This window comes from Erinaceus europaeus, chromosome 9 (assembly GCF_950295315.1).
Source record: "Erinaceus europaeus chromosome 9, mEriEur2.1, whole genome shotgun sequence".
NCBI lineage: Eukaryota > Metazoa > Chordata > Mammalia > Eulipotyphla > Erinaceidae > Erinaceus > Erinaceus europaeus.
Genome location: NC_080170.1, coordinates 33,298,781 through 33,316,599, shown reverse-complemented (window position 1 = coordinate 33,316,599; position 17,819 = coordinate 33,298,781).

Here is a 17,819-nt window from a genome sequence, read left to right as displayed (position 1 = left end):
CGGACCGGGATGGTACTCTGGTCCTTGGGCTTTGCGCTATGTGAGCTTAACCCTCTACACCAGTGCCCTGTCCCAATACTTGACTCATACGAGATTTTTTTTTTTTTTCCACAAGAAATCAACACTTGAGCTGGAAAGATAGCATTATGGTTATGCAGTTGACTTTCATCTCTGAGTCTCGGAGGCCCAGGTTCAATCCCCAATACCACCATGAGCCTGAGCTGAGTAGTGATCTGGTTTCTCACTCTGTGTCTTTTTCTGTATCTCTCATTAATTTAAAAAAATTACATTCATCTCTGGTTCTAGCTCCTCCAATGACTGTGTGTTCAGGGCAAGAGACCATAATTGTCTCGTTCACTTCTGGGTCCCCACAATGGGCACTGGTGCCCTAAAATAGCAACTGCAAAAACCATTAAGAGTAGCGACAATCATGGCAAAAAAATGTTTTCAAATAGATCTATTATCCTCTCTGCAGGATTCATAAAATGAGGTATTTGAACTTGATGACATTTAAGTTTCTTCCTTATGATCTCTCATGATGATTTCATACTTAAAAGTTAAGGAGAGTCAGCAAGTTTGCTTATACTTCTATGGGCTGTTATTATCATTTTGTTCCAAAAGAAAACACAGGGGTTTGCTGCCAGCTTTAGTATTTATTCTTTGTCTACTGAATTCCAATATTCAGAAAGGCCAAGTCAGTGAGACCAGTAAACGTATGTTAATTCTCTGATAATGGTGGAGTTAATAATTGTTTTCTTTACCTCCCAAACATCCCAATCAATTTTAGTAATGGTTCCCAGAATTTTCTTCCATTAATAATAATAATAATAATGACTTAGAGTGAGTGAAGATAGCATAGTGATTATGCAAAAGACTATCATGTCTGAGACTCTGAAGTCCCAAGTTCAATCCCCCACACCACCATAAATCAGAGCTGTGCAATGCTTTGGTTAAAAAAAAAAAAGACAGTAAATAATAAATAAAAAGAACGTTCATTTTGCAGTAAGTTAAAAAGCTCATCTTTCTTAGTCAAATACGCCAGCTATACTCCTGTAACTTCTTTTCACTTTAAAAGTCTAGGACAAATTAATGTTGCCAAATGTTCTGATAGCTGCCTTACAAAATCTCTTCTTGAGTCAACAACAAAGCCATTCTTTAACTGTCGCTTTACCAGAGGGGAGGAAATAAGGTCAGATGGTGGGATAGCCAGGGCACAGAACTGCTAGTTGGCTGAGCCTAGTTTTCATCACTTGCCAGCTTTTTACTATCTTAATCTATTTGTTGTTATCTATGTATTATCTTATTTTATTTATTGTTATATACTTATCTTATTAGGCCCTGGGTAAACAATTGGGCAATGAACATTTCTAGAACAAAGCATATACATAGACTAGAAATTTTTTTTTCTTATTTACATTTGAAGATACTTACTAATAAAGGAAAATACCATAAATCTAAAGTGAACAGCCACCGGAGGCCCAGTGAAAATCAACCGATTTGATGAATATATTCAGCAACTGTAAAACAAAGCTACCTCCAGACTGTTCTCCCTGGTATCCTGCTGCTGCAGTTTCAAGTCTCAAAGGCTATCACCCACTTTGTGTCTGACTTATTTCCCTGTCAGACAGGAACTGGAATTTGAACTTTGCTCCCCCAGAGCCAAAGGCCAACTAATTTAGAGGGAGACTCTCAGAATCAATGCTGGTTTCTTCTGGTTTCATTAGTTCTGTCTAAAGCGATGAAAAGATTGGATTCCCAGATAACCAGTGATAACCGCTCCATTTACAAATCACATTTAGTTTCTTGAGTTCTGATTGTGGAGGCATTCCTGACAAGTCTGGATTCATGCAGCATTCCAGCCTGGGGTGCCTTTTCAAGTTTCCCCAGGGACCCTGTGCCCTGAGTGATGATAAACCCTTGATGGCAGTAGCCGGAGGCGAGGTGTGGAGGTTGCTTCCTGTGGTCTCTGTTCGGCCCAGCCCCTCCACTTGTTGAAACATCTGCAATTGCTTTTTTCATTTCAGAGGTATCTGACCACAGCTGGCCTCCCATCTGGATTGCTTCCTCTTTCCTGACTGCTCATGTAAGGCATCAATAATTCTGGGAGACACCCAGCAAAAGAGAATGGGAAGGGCAGGGATTAGAGCGGAGGTTCGTTGTGAGGGATTTTTCTCTCCTGCGCACCCATTGATTGATTCATTCTGCCATCATTGTTTACTGGGTGAGGCCAACAGTGGGAAAGCCAGCTGACAGCAGTCTCAGCCTTTGGACAGGGAACTATCTATCCATGGGCTACGTTTATTGGCTCAAAGACGGAAGTTAGCTTCACCAGGTTAGAATTGTGAACCCTATCGCACTGTCTTCTATGAAGGAAGCACCACAATGACTTGAGCTCTCTTATCTTGGAGGAGGCAAAGTTTATGAATATTTCACTCAATCTCTTTGTTCTCCTACCTTGTAACTGTCCTCTCCATTCTCCTGGCAGGCAAGGCCCCAGGTGTGAACCACAGAGGAATGGAGAGGATTTGATCCTAGGGCTTCAGGCTTGTTAACTCAATGCTGCTGCACTGAGCTACCACCCTGGCCTTGATAGCAAGTGCTTCTTCTGATCTCTTACGGAGAAAAAGCTGTGCTGCTCCCTTCACTGACTTCTTCAAAGGCAGAAAGACAGGTGGGTTGCAAGTCTCCATGAAGGTATAGGCACCTCCAATTCTTAGGTCCCACTCACTGCAATGCTTGGGATTTAAACAGCCTTCAACTTTCCCTCCTGGGTACATGTCTGATCACAAGGTGCATTAGTCATATATTAATTCTGAGCTGCTTTTGTATTACTATCACGCACCCATTTTAACAAGCTCATTCTGACTCTCATTTTACTATACGTGGAGCACAAGCTGATCACAGTAACGCTGCCCCAGGAATTGTTGAGCAACGAGGAGGCCTTCAAAGCAGCAGTTTTCAGGTGTATTTCGGGCGTGGCCCATCCACCCAGGGTTGCCAAACCACATGGTGGTTCAGGTCGAGCTGGGGCTCATCTATTTGCACATCTCCCTTGCAGGAGTCAGGATTACTCCTGGTCACTACATTCTGACCTGGAGTCTCACCACTCACTGTTTGCAGCGTGATGCAATGTCAACAGACCACAGAGAAGTTAGCAATGGCAAAGGAAAACACCTCAATGCCCCAGGCTTCAGCAAGACAGATCCCTTGATCAGATCATCAGATATCAAATCTTACAAAGGAGCTCAGCCAAAAGCTGAGCCATGCCATCTGTGTCATGTTCTCCATCTGCAAGGCTGAGGCCACCTGCAGTGAGTCAAGGGTTCTTCCGGATTGCTGAAGTGGAAAAGACCAACCGGTGCTTCAACATGGCTTCCTTACCTGGTGACAAGGACTGGTTCTTTGAGATGTGGCTCCCTGCCCGTCTTCACTTCTTCAGGGCTCCCTATCCGGTGATACATGACAGAGCAATGCTATGAAATACAACATAGATGTGCTGGGGGCACCTGGTAGTGTGCACATGTTGCAATGTGCAAAGACCTAAATTCAATCTCTGGGACTCCACCTGCAGGGAGAAAGCTTCATGAGCAGTGAAAGAGTGCTGCAGATCTCTCCCTCTCTCTTTCTTTCTCTCTCCCTCTAGATCTCCCCTTTCCCTCTCAATATCTCTTTGTCTCTACCCATAAAATAAAGAGAGAGAAAAGTAGTGAAGCAGCGCTGCTGGTGTCTCTCTTCCTAGATCCCTCTTCCTCAATTTCTCTCTGACTCTACCCAATCAATAAATTAAACATTAAGAAATAGAAAGAAAGAAATGTACTAGTGGGTGGATGCAAGCTAATGGTCAGGGATGAAGAACACAGACACCCATGTCAACCGCTGGTGCTAACTCAGAAAAAGATGCCTCACCAGGATGGCAAACAGCACAGGCCTTGATGAGTGAAACTTGAGGCTAGAATTTGACGCCTCCCCAGCTCCTCTGCCAGGTACCTGGATGCAGCCAACACACCACCACCACCACCATGGACACCAACACACACACACACACACACACACACACACACGTACGTGCAAGGCACCCTGGCTAAAAGGGCACAAGGAGCCTTCACATGAGGGCTGAGAGCCTTAGGAAAGATGACAGTGACTCTGATGGTATGGTGTTGTTTTTCTTTTCCCTTTTGTTGCACTTGTTGTTTATCATTATTGTTGTTGTCATTATCGTTGCTGTTAATGCTACCATTGTGGTGGGATAGGACAGAGAGAAATGTAGAGACGAGGGGGAGAGAAAGATAGACACCTGAGACCTGCTTCACCGCCTGTGAAGCAACCTCCTGCAAATGGGGAATTGGGGGCTCGAACCGGGGTCCTTTTGCTTTGTGCCATGTGCGCTTAACTCAGCTCCCTGATGGTGTGGTTTTATCTTCTGATGTACTAAATAGGAGAGACTGATTGAGGCTGGTACTTGCCTCTGGTTCAAGGTACAACTTTTTACTACCCTGTGGTGGCTTGTCCCTTGCCTCTCAAGGGATGCCTTTTCAAAAATGTGGCCAGGAAGAGATTACACATGTACACACAGTTGTACATAACACATTACAATTCCTAAAGTGACCTACGTTTCAATAGAGGCCAGAACCATTTCAGCACTAAAGAGTTATACTTTTGTCTGTTCGCTGTCTCCAACACCTAGAACAAAGCTGGGCTCACAGTAGGCTCCTTAATATGTTGAATAAATATATCTCAAATCTTAGATTTCTAGTCACTGGGCAGCAGATAGATATACCAAGAATGTCTTAGACCTTCACAGTCTCACAGCTCAAATTAGGAGTTATCAAAATGAGTTTGCTCTTAGGCACTTCAAAGGCCAGAGGACTCAGCTCTGTTATAAGACACGTCACCACAAATCCTATTCAAATATGATATGTCAACCCCCATTGCATATCATGAAATGTTTGTCAATTGATAAGAAACGTTCATAAGATACAGTGCGGATATAGCCACCCAGGATGTACATCAGTGCCTAAGAGACTAAGTACAAATGAAATAAACCGATAACGTGTAATTTGGGAGATGGTGCAGTAGATAAAGTACTGGACTCTCAAAGCATGAGATCCCAAGTTTTATTCCTGGCAATGCTTGTGCCAGGGTAGTGCTTTGGTTCTTTCTCTTCTAAGTGAATAAATAAATCTTAAAAAAAAAATGAATGGGGAGCCGGGCGGTAGCACAGTGGGTTAAGCGCATGTGGCGCAAAGCATAAGGACCAGCATAAGGATCCTGGTTCCAGCTCCCGGCTCCCCACCTGCAGGGGAGTCGCTTCACAGGCAGTGAAACAGGTCTGCAGGTGTCTATCTTTCTCTCCCCCTCTCTGTCTTCCCCTCCTCTCTCCATTTCTCTCTGTCCTATCCAACAAGAACAACAACCTCATCAACAACAATAACTACAACAATGGAAACAAGGGCAACAAAAAGGAAATGAATAAATAAGTCTTAAAAAAAATCCTAAAAAAAAAAGAATGAAAAATTCTGGCACCGTTGAATTTAGACATTATTTCATTCATATTTATTTATTTTATTTATTTATTTATTTATTATTTATTTCCTTTTGTTGCCCTTGTTGTAGTTATTATTGTTATTGTTATTGATGTTGTCCTTGTCGGATAGGACAGAGAGAAACGGAGAGAGGAAGGGAAGACAGAGAGGGGTAGAGAAAGACACCTGCAGACCTGCTTCACCGCCTGTGAAGTGACTCCCCTACAGGTGGGAAGCCGGGGGGTCGAACCAGGATCCTGATGCAGGTCCATGTGCTTTGTGCCACGTGCACTTAACCTACTGTGCTACCGCCCAACTCCCTATTTGTTGATTTATTAAGTGAGAGCATCAGAGCATCATTCAGTACACATGGTGTTACGGAAATATCCACGGCACAGCTCCGAGTGTTTACAGCTCTGAGTATTATATCTCCAAGGTGCAGCAGATCCAAAGGATGAGTCTGAGGCCGAGACCAGGAGGAGGGCAGGGAGATACTTCAAGTTAACTGGCAATAGGCCCATTCCTATGGGACCTGCACACGCCTGTCCCACAGCACCCAACTTTTATCAGTTTCAAACTGGGCTTGGCACATGCTGATTGGTTAGAAACAATGTCCATCAAGGTGCTGACAATAAAGGTGAGAGCAGGTTAACTATACCATCAGAGCCCACCACTCAGATGCTAGAATGGAGAAGTGGGTGTCTACCAGGAGCCTAGAGATTTTTCATTTCAGTGGGGCTCAGGGTTGAAGTTGGCAACATGTGAATCTAAGTTCTGTACTCTACTGCTGTGCCGCTTCTCCAGTCTATTTATTAAATTATTATTATTTTTACCAGAACACTACTCAGCTCTGGCTTATGGTGGAGCCAGGTACTGAACTTTGGGGACTTTGGAGCCCCAGGCATGAAAGTCCCTTTGCATAGCCATTATGCAATCTACCCCTGCCCTGTTTGTTCTTTTATACTGCTGCCATTTTATATATGAATGTCAACAGCAGTGCATTCCAGATCTATATGCACCTTTGATGAATGAGGAAAAGCCTCTCTCTGTCTCTTACACACACACACACACACACACACACACACACACACACACACACACACACTAGGAAGCTTTAATTAATCAGTCTTATTTTCAGAAGAGCAGGGTCATGTGGAGGAGGGAGTGGCTTTCTCATTCCAGCACTTAGGGGTCAGGGCTCTCCCCATCTAAGAGTACTGACAGCAAGCTCCTTCCCTTATTCAAAACATCCAGGCAAACAATTGGCAGGGCACTTGGGCTCAAGTCCCTGTTTCCTTACTGAACACACATCCTATAAACATTACAGTATTAAGAACTTATTATAATCAAGATTTAATATTCAGAGCAGAGACTCATCTGCACATGATAATCAGCCCTCATGGCTTCATGGTGACAGGCCCGCCAGGGAGCCGGCATGTAAATTGAGGAACACACATCGAAAGGTACATTCTCTTACATGTTATGGATGTTACTCATGTGTCTATAGCAGGCTGTAGTGTCTTCTTTTTTATGTTTGCTGGTACGGCTAAATACTTGTATTTTCTGTGTCTAATTAGAAATTTCCGCCGCGCATTGTAGTCAAGTTGGTACAAGATGTTCAAGACCGTGAAAAGATGCTATAATGGCGTCCTCGTGTCATGCATTGATTTTTTTTTCAGTTGGCTTGTCCATTCAAGGGCTCTTACTGTTTGTAGCCTGACTTTTAGTGAATTCACAATTAATCCCTCTTGCCAAGCCATGCCTCTGAACTTGAGTGTGTAAATTAAATTTCATGCGCCCATATGCAAACAGTATAGGCTGACGTCACAGAGACCAATGAAAGGAGGGTTGTGCTCCACGTCACAGTGGTTTTTATTTCCTATTCATTTAACGAGAGAGAGAGATTGAGAGGTTGAGAGAACGAGAAAGACCATACTGAGAACTGAACCTGGGACTTCAGAGCATCGGGCCTCAAACTTTTTTGCATAACCATTATGTTGTCTCTCCAGCCCGTCACAGCGGTATTTTAGACAATCCTTGCTGCCTCCAGCGTGTGCACGGCACTGACACACCCGGGTGATTTTGTGTGTGCCCGATCACGGGTCTGTGCGGGGACTCAGGTCCCTAACTGTTGCAATCCGCACGACTCTCCTCCAGCTTCTCCGCCCCTACCCCTCTGGAAGGAGTCTCTTTCCCTGTAGCCCTCCCGGGTCTCTGGGGCAGGGCCGCTGGCACAGGCCGCCCCGACGGGCTGTCCCGGCCGGCCAGCAGCTCCCTCTGGTCTCAAGGCCGCTGCACGTTTGCTCTCTGCAGCCCGGGAAGGGCCAGGGTGCCGAGCTCCCCGCCCCGGGCTTCAGCGCACACTCCGGGGGTACAGCCAGGACGCAAACACCTCGGTCCCCGCAAACATACTCCGAGAGTCTCCTGCTGAGCCCCCCTACCCGCGTATAGCGCCCCCATTTCCGTGCGCCCGCCCCGCGCTGCAGCAAGCTGAGCTCACTGGTGGAAAAGTCAGCTCTCAGTTTACAAAAACAAGGCCTCAGCGTCAACAGCGCCAGACCTCCAGGGCATGGCCGGGTCTGGCCTGGTTCGGCCCGGTTCAGCCCGGCGTGCAAGGCCCCCCACCCCCAGCCAACTCTCAACCCCTGGATCCCCGGGAAGCGGCGGCACAGCGCGCACCTCCCCCCACACCACCCCCGGCCCCCCCAGCTTCCAGATCCCTGCGCAGCGCCCCACCCTCCAGCCCCGCCGCCAGATTCCCATTGGCTCGGGGACCTGGAAACCCGCTGGCATTTGGTCCCTCCTCCCCCCGGTCGTCGCCAGGGGGCGCGGGGCGGGCTCGAGCAGCCTGGAAGCTCGGCGGGGGCGGGGCAAGGGCGGGGCCGTGGGATGCGTGACCCGCGGTTTGAGTCCGGTTCCACTGCTGCCCTGACTGCACGCACTTCGTGCGGCGAGGAAGCAGGTGCTGGAGGGCGGCGCTCCCAGCCCAGGTCGGCCGCACGCACTCCCCGGTGGTGGCACGCACTTCGTGCCTGGGTGGCCCTTTCTTCCTCCTCCGTCACACGCAGTCGGTCCCAGGTGGCTGTCTCCTTGTCCCTTCTTCCCGGGCACTTTGCATCCTGGGTGGTCCTTACCCCCCTAGCCCCAGGGCGTGTGTGGGGGACGCCAGTCCTCGGTGGATGCTAACACCAGTGACCTGGGTGCCCCCCATCGCCCTTGCACGCCTTGCTGCGGGTGCTCCGGGGTGCGCCTGTTTTTGTTTGTTTGTTTATTATGGGAGGAATTAATGCTTTACACTGCAGCCCTTGACATATGCGTATAGTTATACTTGTCAGTGTTTCCATTTTATAAATTAGTTTAAAAAAATTTCATTTTGTACCAGGCCCCCAACGTTTTTTTTTCCTCTCCTCCCCCCACTTCCCTCCACAGAGTCCTTTGCTTTGGTGAAATACACCGGGGTTTGTTTCCACTTTCCAATGGCCTGGAGGACAATCACGCTATACTTGTGGGACAGGGTGTGAGCTCAGCTGGGAGGACATGACTTCTCTGCGTTATCAGCACGTGGTCACCCTGGGTCATCAAAGGCACTGCGACAGGATGGAATGAACAGAGCTGCTTAGTCAATACCCTGTAGTGCCAGAGCTGCTTAGTCAATACCCTGTCGTGCCGGGAGACTTTCCAAAGAAGGCTCTAAATTACAGGTGCGGCTTCTGTGACAGGAAAGGAACCTGAGCAAGAACGCGATTTGGGGACCACATTGCGGCCACTCTGCACAGAGACTAATCACTATCATGGTTTTATACATGCTGGCATGCCACCGAGCCTTCCTCTAGAGCTTAAATCTTAAAAATCATAGGTGCCTGGTGCATACTAACTGCAGACACCTACCTCTTGAAATGGCCACTCCCCAAAGGCATTTTTTATGTTTATTTATTTATTCTCTTTTGTTGCCCTTGTAATTATTATTGTTGTTGATGTCGTCATTGTTGGATAGGACAGAGAGAAATAGAGGAGGGGAAGACAGAGAGGGGGAGAGAAGACAGACAGCTGCAGACCTGCTTCACCGCGCGTGAAGTGACTCCCCTGCAGGTGGGGAGCCGGGGGCTCAAACAGGCTGCCTTCAGCTGGTCCTTGAGCTTTGTGCCCCATGTGCTTGACCCGCTGCGGTACCGCCCGACTCCCCCAAAGACATTTTTAAAATGGTGATAATTTAAGAATTCATCACCTACGTCATGAAGAGCAGTTTAAGATCATGTGGAAAGGGTGGGGGGGGGGAACAGCTTAATAAATATGCAAAGAGACTCTCACTCCTGCAGTCCCAGGTTCAATCCCCAGCACCACTATAAACCAGAACTGAGCAGTGCTCTGGTTCAACAAAAAAGCAAGATCATGCAAACAAAGCGTTCTTTTCTTTTTAGATGTCTAGATACTTTAGGTTGTTTATAAACTTGCATATAATTGACATTTTGAGGGCAGGACAATTTAACACAAAACCACTGAAAGCAACTAACAGCTCAGCTCTACATGAGTATCTTTTTTATTTTTAAATTTTACTTTATATTTTCTAATATTTATATAATTTTAATGAGAGGGTTTTTTTTTGTGTTTTTTTTTTTAAAGACAGTAAAAGGCTGGAGAATTGCTCAGCTCTGGCTCACTGTGGTGTGGGAGGTCTGAACTGTGGGCCTCTGAGCCTCAGAGCCTCAGGCATGAAAGTCTTTTGCATAACAGTTATGCTATTTCCCCAACCTCATGAGTTTATTTCTATTTCTTTAACCTTTAATGTGGTGGCTGCATGCTCTTATTTAGTTTCCTGTTATCATCACCCATAGACCTGAAGCACATGATTTATTTATTATTATTTTTTATTGTTGGATATAGAGAGAAATTGAGTGGAGGGGGAGATAGGGAAAGAGACAGAGACACCTGCAGCCCTGCTTCCCCACTAGTGAAGTGTTCGTCTACAGTGGGGACCAGAAGCTTGAACCTGGGTCCTTGTGCACTGTAATGTATGCACTTAACCAGATGTGCCACCACCTGGTCCCTAACACAGTTCCATAAGCGAGAGATTCCCTGGGGTTTCAGTATCTACCAGAACTACCCATGTAGCTTTTCCAAAATACATGTTCATCTCTCACTTTGCCACTTGTGGAAAGAGAGCAGGATTTGCTGATTCCTTTCTGTCATTGTTATAGGGGCTTCATGGCTCCTGGCCTATTTTCAGATATGCAGAGGCAGAAAAGGGAGAGAAAGATGGACACTACAGCACTGAAGCTTCCTTTAGTACATGGGGCTGGGGATGAGCCTGAGTGTTGAGGATGACAGAGCAGGAGCACAACCCAGGTGAACAATCTTTTGGGCCCTCATTGATTCATTATTCAGTGTTCTTCCAGATTGTTGAGTCTTCCGGTCCCGCCTGCAGGAATGTTTATTTTGTCAGCAGAGTACTCCTCCCTTTCTCCTGGGGGATGGAAAGGTCCCTCCTGCTTGGCCTCTGTTCTGCCTCTGCTCTTTTAGGCCTGTAATTAGAAAGGGAGGTGTCATCATCCTGTGTGGCCTTGCTGACCTGGTCCCTGAGGTTGGTCAGGAGGCATGTACTGCCTCCTGGCTTTGGTGGAATGGTATGTATTTACATCAAGATGTCCAACAGACACATCCTGGCATTTTTCTAAATGGAGGTTGAGACTAGAAGCCCCACCCTTCTTTCTCTGGTACTAAAACTGAACTCCCAGCCACCACTGCCCTGCCAGGGGCTGAGACTGAAAGAGATGGAGACAGCTTTCCTCATCGGCTAGATCCAAATGGCTGAGACTCCTGATAACTTCTTAGAGTGTCAGAATCCAAATCTGAAATTCTAAAGAAATCCTTTTGTTTGCTATTTTTTTTTTTAAATTTGGTTATTTCTGTTGTCTGTAGAATGACTCAGACATTCTAGTAAGATATACACTTGGAAATTATTAACAAGATGTGTATTGAAAAATACTTGAAAAATATTTTTGTAATACTATTGTTAGCTTGCTTTTTTTCTCCCTTTCCCAGAGCAATCTATGGGGATAGCCATCAAAGGACATCCTCCTCAATTCTAATAACTGCACAGTTTTGTTGTTTGAGAAATCGATTTACTTTATATCCTGGCACTTCCAGTTTGTAAACATTATAAAGAAGACTATGATAAACACTAAAATACATGTGTGTATAAGACTGAACTTTCCCAAATGCTTCCAAAAAATTTCTTTGGAGCCTGGTCAAAACTGGGTCATAGGCCCATTTCTGACTTCAATGACTGGGAAAGGGAGAGGGAAGGGGCTAGCCAAACTGACCTAAGCTGACCCCATTCCTGGAACTGGACCGATTCGCATGCCACTTGGGGGATAGAGGGAAGGGACGGTGAAAAGGTTTGGATTCTTAAACAAAGGAGGGAAGATTGGGTACACAGGATCCACTACAGTTGGGGGAGATAGCATGATGCCTGAGGCACAGAAGTCCCAAGTTCAAGCCCCCACACCACCATAAACCAGAGCATACCAGTATTCTGGTAAAATAACTAAATTAATTAAATAAATTGCTAGCCAGCATGGGAGTGTGAGCTGTTGACTATAGCTCTATGTAAAGCTCATGAAAAATCAGTTTTGGTGTCATAAGATTTAATAAAGTATTTTATGAGTATCTCTAATAATACTGTTTGATCAAGATTCATTGAATTCCACAAAGATTCCATTGATGTGAAGACAGACAGACACACACACACACACACACACACACACACACACACACACCAGGATTCACTACAGTAGCTGTGAACATTCCAACGTGTTTACAACATCAGTTTGACTCTAAAAGCAATGTCTAAGAATGCTAGTTACTCCATACTAGGGCTGGGGATTTTTTTTTTTTTCTGACACAGACTGTTTGGCTATCTATAACATCATTCTCAGGCCATACAAAAATTATCAACTCAAAAATACAAAGCCATCAACTAAAAAATGAGCATGCTGACTTTTGAATCCCACCTGTGGTTACCTTAACAGGGCCTGGATGTTCCCCACTTCTGCTCAATACTCATATAAGTCAGAGGCTGCTATAGCTTTAATCTTTTACTCCTGTTTGACAGATTGGATAATAATGTGATTTTCTTTATCAGTTTATCATGCAAATATATCTTCAAGGTGACTTATAACCCATTGTCATTACTGTTATTAATTAATTAATTTTAACCAGAACACTGCTGAGCTCTGGTTTAGGGTGGTATGGGGGGTCATACCCAGATCCATTTTGCATAAACCATTATGCTATCTCCCCTACCCTAAACAATTTATTTTTGATCTCTCTCTAGAGTCAGGGACTTTTAAAAAAATATTATTTATTTGTTTATTTGTTATTGGATAGAGAGAGAGATAAATTGAGAGGGTATTGAAGATAGAGAGGAAGAGAGACAGACATCTGCAGCCCTACTTCACCACTTGTGAAGATTCCCCCCCTGCAGGGTATTGAACGTGGGTCCTTGCGCACTTTAATGTGTGTGCTTAACCAGGTACACCAATGCTTGACCCCTACAACTCCTTATTTAATGGCACTAAAACATTCCATTAGGTTGTCAGAAAAGTCGTGATGCATAGAAAAAGTGTCATGACTTTTCCAACAACTCATATATTAAAAGAACAAATGACAAGAAAATTGCAATAACTTGTTTCCTATAAATTTCACAGCTACCTAAAATTATAGGTGTATCAACAGGAACTTCATCTGTATAAATATAGAATGAAACCATTCTGCCAATCACTTATCAAAACAAATGTGAGTTCAGGGGCTAGGCAGAAGTGCACTCAGTTGAGTGTACATGTTACTATGCACAAGGACTTGAGTACAAGTGCCGGGTTCTCACCTGCATGAGATAAGCTTTACAAGAAGTGATACAGTGCTTCTGGTGTGGTTGTTTTTGTTTTTTTTTTTTGTTTACCAGATCACTGCTCGGCTTTGGTTTATGGTGCTATGGGGGATTGAACCTGAGAGCTCTGAACCTTGAGCATTAAAGTCTTAGTGCATAGCCATTATGCTATCTCCCCTACCACCACTCCACTTACTTTCCTATCAAAAAAAGAAAAAAAATCAAAGCCAAATAAAAACAGTCCAATGGGAGTGGTAAATTTGTCTTTCAGACACCAAGCTCCAGTGATAACCTTGGTGGGAAAAAAAAAAAGAATTGGACTCTTTTAGATACTTCATTATATTCCTATGGGAATCTCAGAAATAAAGAAGCAGTTTCACTCAACAAGCTATGAATATGCTATGAAATATGGTTTTTAAATGAAAAATCTGTTCTTTTTTTTTTCTTAATCTGTTCTTAAACTCATGAACGTTTAAGTATCTCCTATATATTGGATAGTAAGCCTTTAATAGAAAGAAATTTGGGTGGCTTGCATTGCAGATAAGTTTGTTTTTTAATATTTATTTTCCCTTTTGTTGCCCTTGTTTTTACTGTTGTAAAATTTCTTTTTTTGTAATATTTATTTATTAGAAATTTAGGGGGTCGGGCGGTAGCATAGTGGGTTAAGCACAGGTGGTACAAAATGCAAGGACTGGCATAAGGATCCTGGTTTGAGCCCCGACTCCCCACCTGCAGGGAAGTCACTTCACAGGTGGTAAAGCAGGTTTGCAGGTTCTCTCATGAAAGAACTAATGCAATTTCCAATGGAGGGAATGGGGACACAGAACTCTGGTGGTGGGAAAGGTGTGGAATTATACCCCTGTTATCTTATAATTTTATAAATCAAAATTCAATCACTAATAAAAATTGAAAAAAAGAGAGAGAAAGAAAGTATATAGAGAGCATAAATCCACAAGTAGTATTCTGTGGCTAAAACCACCTCCAGATCAGATTCAAAATCTGCAAAGCAGGCTCACAAAGGAGTATAAAACTACAAGTGTTGATAGCCCTTTAAAAAACATTAGAAATTCCAGTTCATATCTTATAGGGAGAAACAGATTAGGGTGTCAAAAAGCAAATAGCCAAGCATTTGTAGTGACCACTTTTTTTTTTTTGGCCTCCAGGGTTATTGCTGGGGCTAGGTGCCTGCACTATGAATCCACTACTCCTGGCAGCCATTTTTTCCATTGTTGTTATTGGATAGGACAGACAGAAATTGAAAGGGGAGAGGAGATAGAAAGATAGACAAACCTGTAGACCTGCTTCACTGCTTGCCAAGCACCCCCCACCCCCACCTCCGGCAGGTGGGGAGCTGGGGGGCTTAAACCAGGATCCTTGTGCTTTGTGTTATGTGCCCTTAACCCAGTGTGATACTACCCCCTCCCCTGTGACCTTTTTTTTTTTTTCTTCTTCTTCTTCTCCTCCTCCTCCTCCCCATCCCCGCCTCCCCTCCCCCTCCTCCTCCTCCTCCTTCTTCTTTTGAATGGTAGAAGCTGTAGAGAAAAAGTCATGAAGAAAGTTGTCTTGGATACAGTTTCCAGAGTTACTTTCTGGGTGTTTACATATATTACTAATCTATAGCAGGCTGCTGTCCTGTGGAACAACCAGCAGGCTGGTTGGCTGAGTCAGGGACACTGCCCAGTGCTTCCACTTAAAGGCAAGTTATCTTCATGTGCAAGTCTACTTCAGGCTTTGCATGTGGGGCCACGCCGTCGGCCTCTTCTATCATGAATGGAAGACTTGCATCAAGGATTTAAAATAAACCATAAGGTGGAACTGAGTTATGTTTGGAGGGGTTCTTAGTAAATGAGATGTTGTGTAGGAAGTGTCTGGCAAAAAGGAAAAGACCCAATGAATGTCAGCTTTTTGAAAACCCAGCACTTGAATTGGATGGAACCCAGAAACAATGAGAACTGTAGCTGCCTCCAATCTGGGAGGGTTGTCTGCAACAACTTGGCTCAAACTTTTGAGGGGAGAGTGTCATGCTATGTTCTGGGTCACAGGATAAAAATCAAGCTGGGCTGACTGTAATTTTGCCATATATGGTTCTAACTTCACTTTGAATTTAATAATCTTGGAAATATATACATATTTTAAATCAGGCTTGCAGACAAAGCACTTACTTTCCCACATGTTTCTCATGGGAAGTGTGGAATGGCAGGATGCTCTTTACCAGAATGAACGGGATGTATGACACTGCCCAGCTGGATAAATACTTTAGGTGAATTCATAAGACAAATAAGAGAATGGACACTGTGTTCTCATAAATGTGAGTACTACAATACAGTGGCCCTTAGATCATGTATAGATGATGTATGTTCCTAATCACTGTACACATTCAACTCCCCCAAATAGACAGCATCTTTTTTCTCTTGCAAGGAAAAAGGCCTGCAAGGGGTGAGGAGGGTAAGTAGGATGAATAGTAAAGGCTCACAGAAGAGGGCAAAAGAAATTTAATTTTCGTCATTATTGGATTATTTGCTAAAGTCACTAAAGTACGAAGTGAAACTGATTTGAAAATGCAGAACAGAACAACACACAACTTTTTCTGAAGACTTCCAATGATGGTAATATTTTAAATTTTACTTCAGCTCCATTATAATTAATAACAGGCCGCAGCCTTCACTTGTGCTGTGAATCTTCAGAAATAACACTTTTCTCTGGTACCCTTAACAAAGAGGCTTTTTTGGCAACATTTCCTCCATTCTCTTCCCCTCTTCTGCCCCCTTTACCAGAGCGCTGCTCAGCTTTGATTTATAGTGGTGTAGGGGATTAAACCTGGGACCTTGGAGACTCAGGCATGGAAAGTTTTTTGTGTAATCATGCTGTCCCCCCCCACCCTAATTCTCTTTATTCTTGAAATTCTCACTGGACCTACCACTGTTTATCAGAAGTTTCATGGTGAAAACATTCTACATATGTGTTGTCTTATGTGATAGCAAAATCTAATTATTGAGCATTAGCAATGAACTTCGTGCAGTAAAGAAGTGGACTTTTAAAATCTCTATTTAACTCAGTGGTAACATGGTGATCTTCCTGGACAGTGAGGGTGCAAGTGACATTAATAGCAGAAGGAAAAAAATGTTCTTAAGGCTAATGCAGGGATGAGTAAGTACAGGGACAATCAAGTTCAGAATGCAGTATAACTTTTCAACTGGATCTTTCATCCCCACAGTGTTTCCTCAGTAAACATTCCTAATAATCATACTGCTTAGTCAAATTAGTCTCCAAACAGTGTGACACTGCTTTAGGTGTACAATTCCTATTTCTGATAAGAACTCAATGGATCTAGATAGATCACTCTCCCCTTCCCCATCTAAATGCCCCTGTTGTTACAAAATGAGAAACAAGAACAGTCTCAACTTCACCGTCCCTCAAGGAAACAGTCTGAGGGGGAAGAGTTCTGCAAGTTCTTGGCGTTCTTTAAGAGCATGCTGTACTAGACCATTTCTCTGGCTGGCCTCTGTGCCTCTTATCCCTTCTTCAACCCTCTTAATTATTTGCTTAACTTTTAAGTGTACAGAGCACATCTATTCAAAGACTTTTCGTGCTTTGGTTATCTCTAAGCATTTTCCAGTGCTCAGCACTGCATGCTGTCATTTTCATAAACAAAGATCAACCAGCGGTCTCGCTACTGTTCCAGCACAGCCCCACTAGATTGCTTCTCTAAACTTTCGGACTTTATTAAAGACTTTTCTTTGCATTTACTTCATTTAACAGTAATAAACCTCTTCCCCTGCTTATCAGCCGGGAATGTTCTATCACTTCAAGTGTCACCTGCGATCACTGTTAGGTCATCACAGAGCTAGTGTCTTGGTGCGAAGGCTTGGGGACAGTCTATCCTCAGTGAATACGTTTTACGCAGGAAGAAACGCTGATGACTGCAAAAGGAGGCAGCTTTATTTCCACGAACAAATTGTGGACTAGAGGTTTTTTTTTTTTTAATTATCTTTATTGGATAGAGATAGTCAGAAAGGAACAATGATAGAGGAAGAGAGACAGACACTAGTAGCACTGCTTTACCATTCGCAAAGCTTTTCCCCTGCAGGTGGGCACGAAGGGCTTGAACCCTGGTCCTCGCACATTAACATGTGCTCTCAACCAGGTAAACCACCATCCGGCCCCTGGGATTGGGGTTCTCAAGACACTTCTGGGGTGTCGGGTGATAGCGCAGCGGGTTAAGCACACATCACAAAGCAAGGACCGGCAGAAGGATCCCGGTTCAAGCCCCCGGCTCCCCACCTGCAGGGCGGTGAAGCAGGTCTGCAGGTGTCTTCCTTTCCCCATCTTCCCCTCCTCTCTCCATTTCTCTCTGTTCTATCCAACAACAACGACATCAATAGCAATAACCACCACAACAATAAAACAACAAG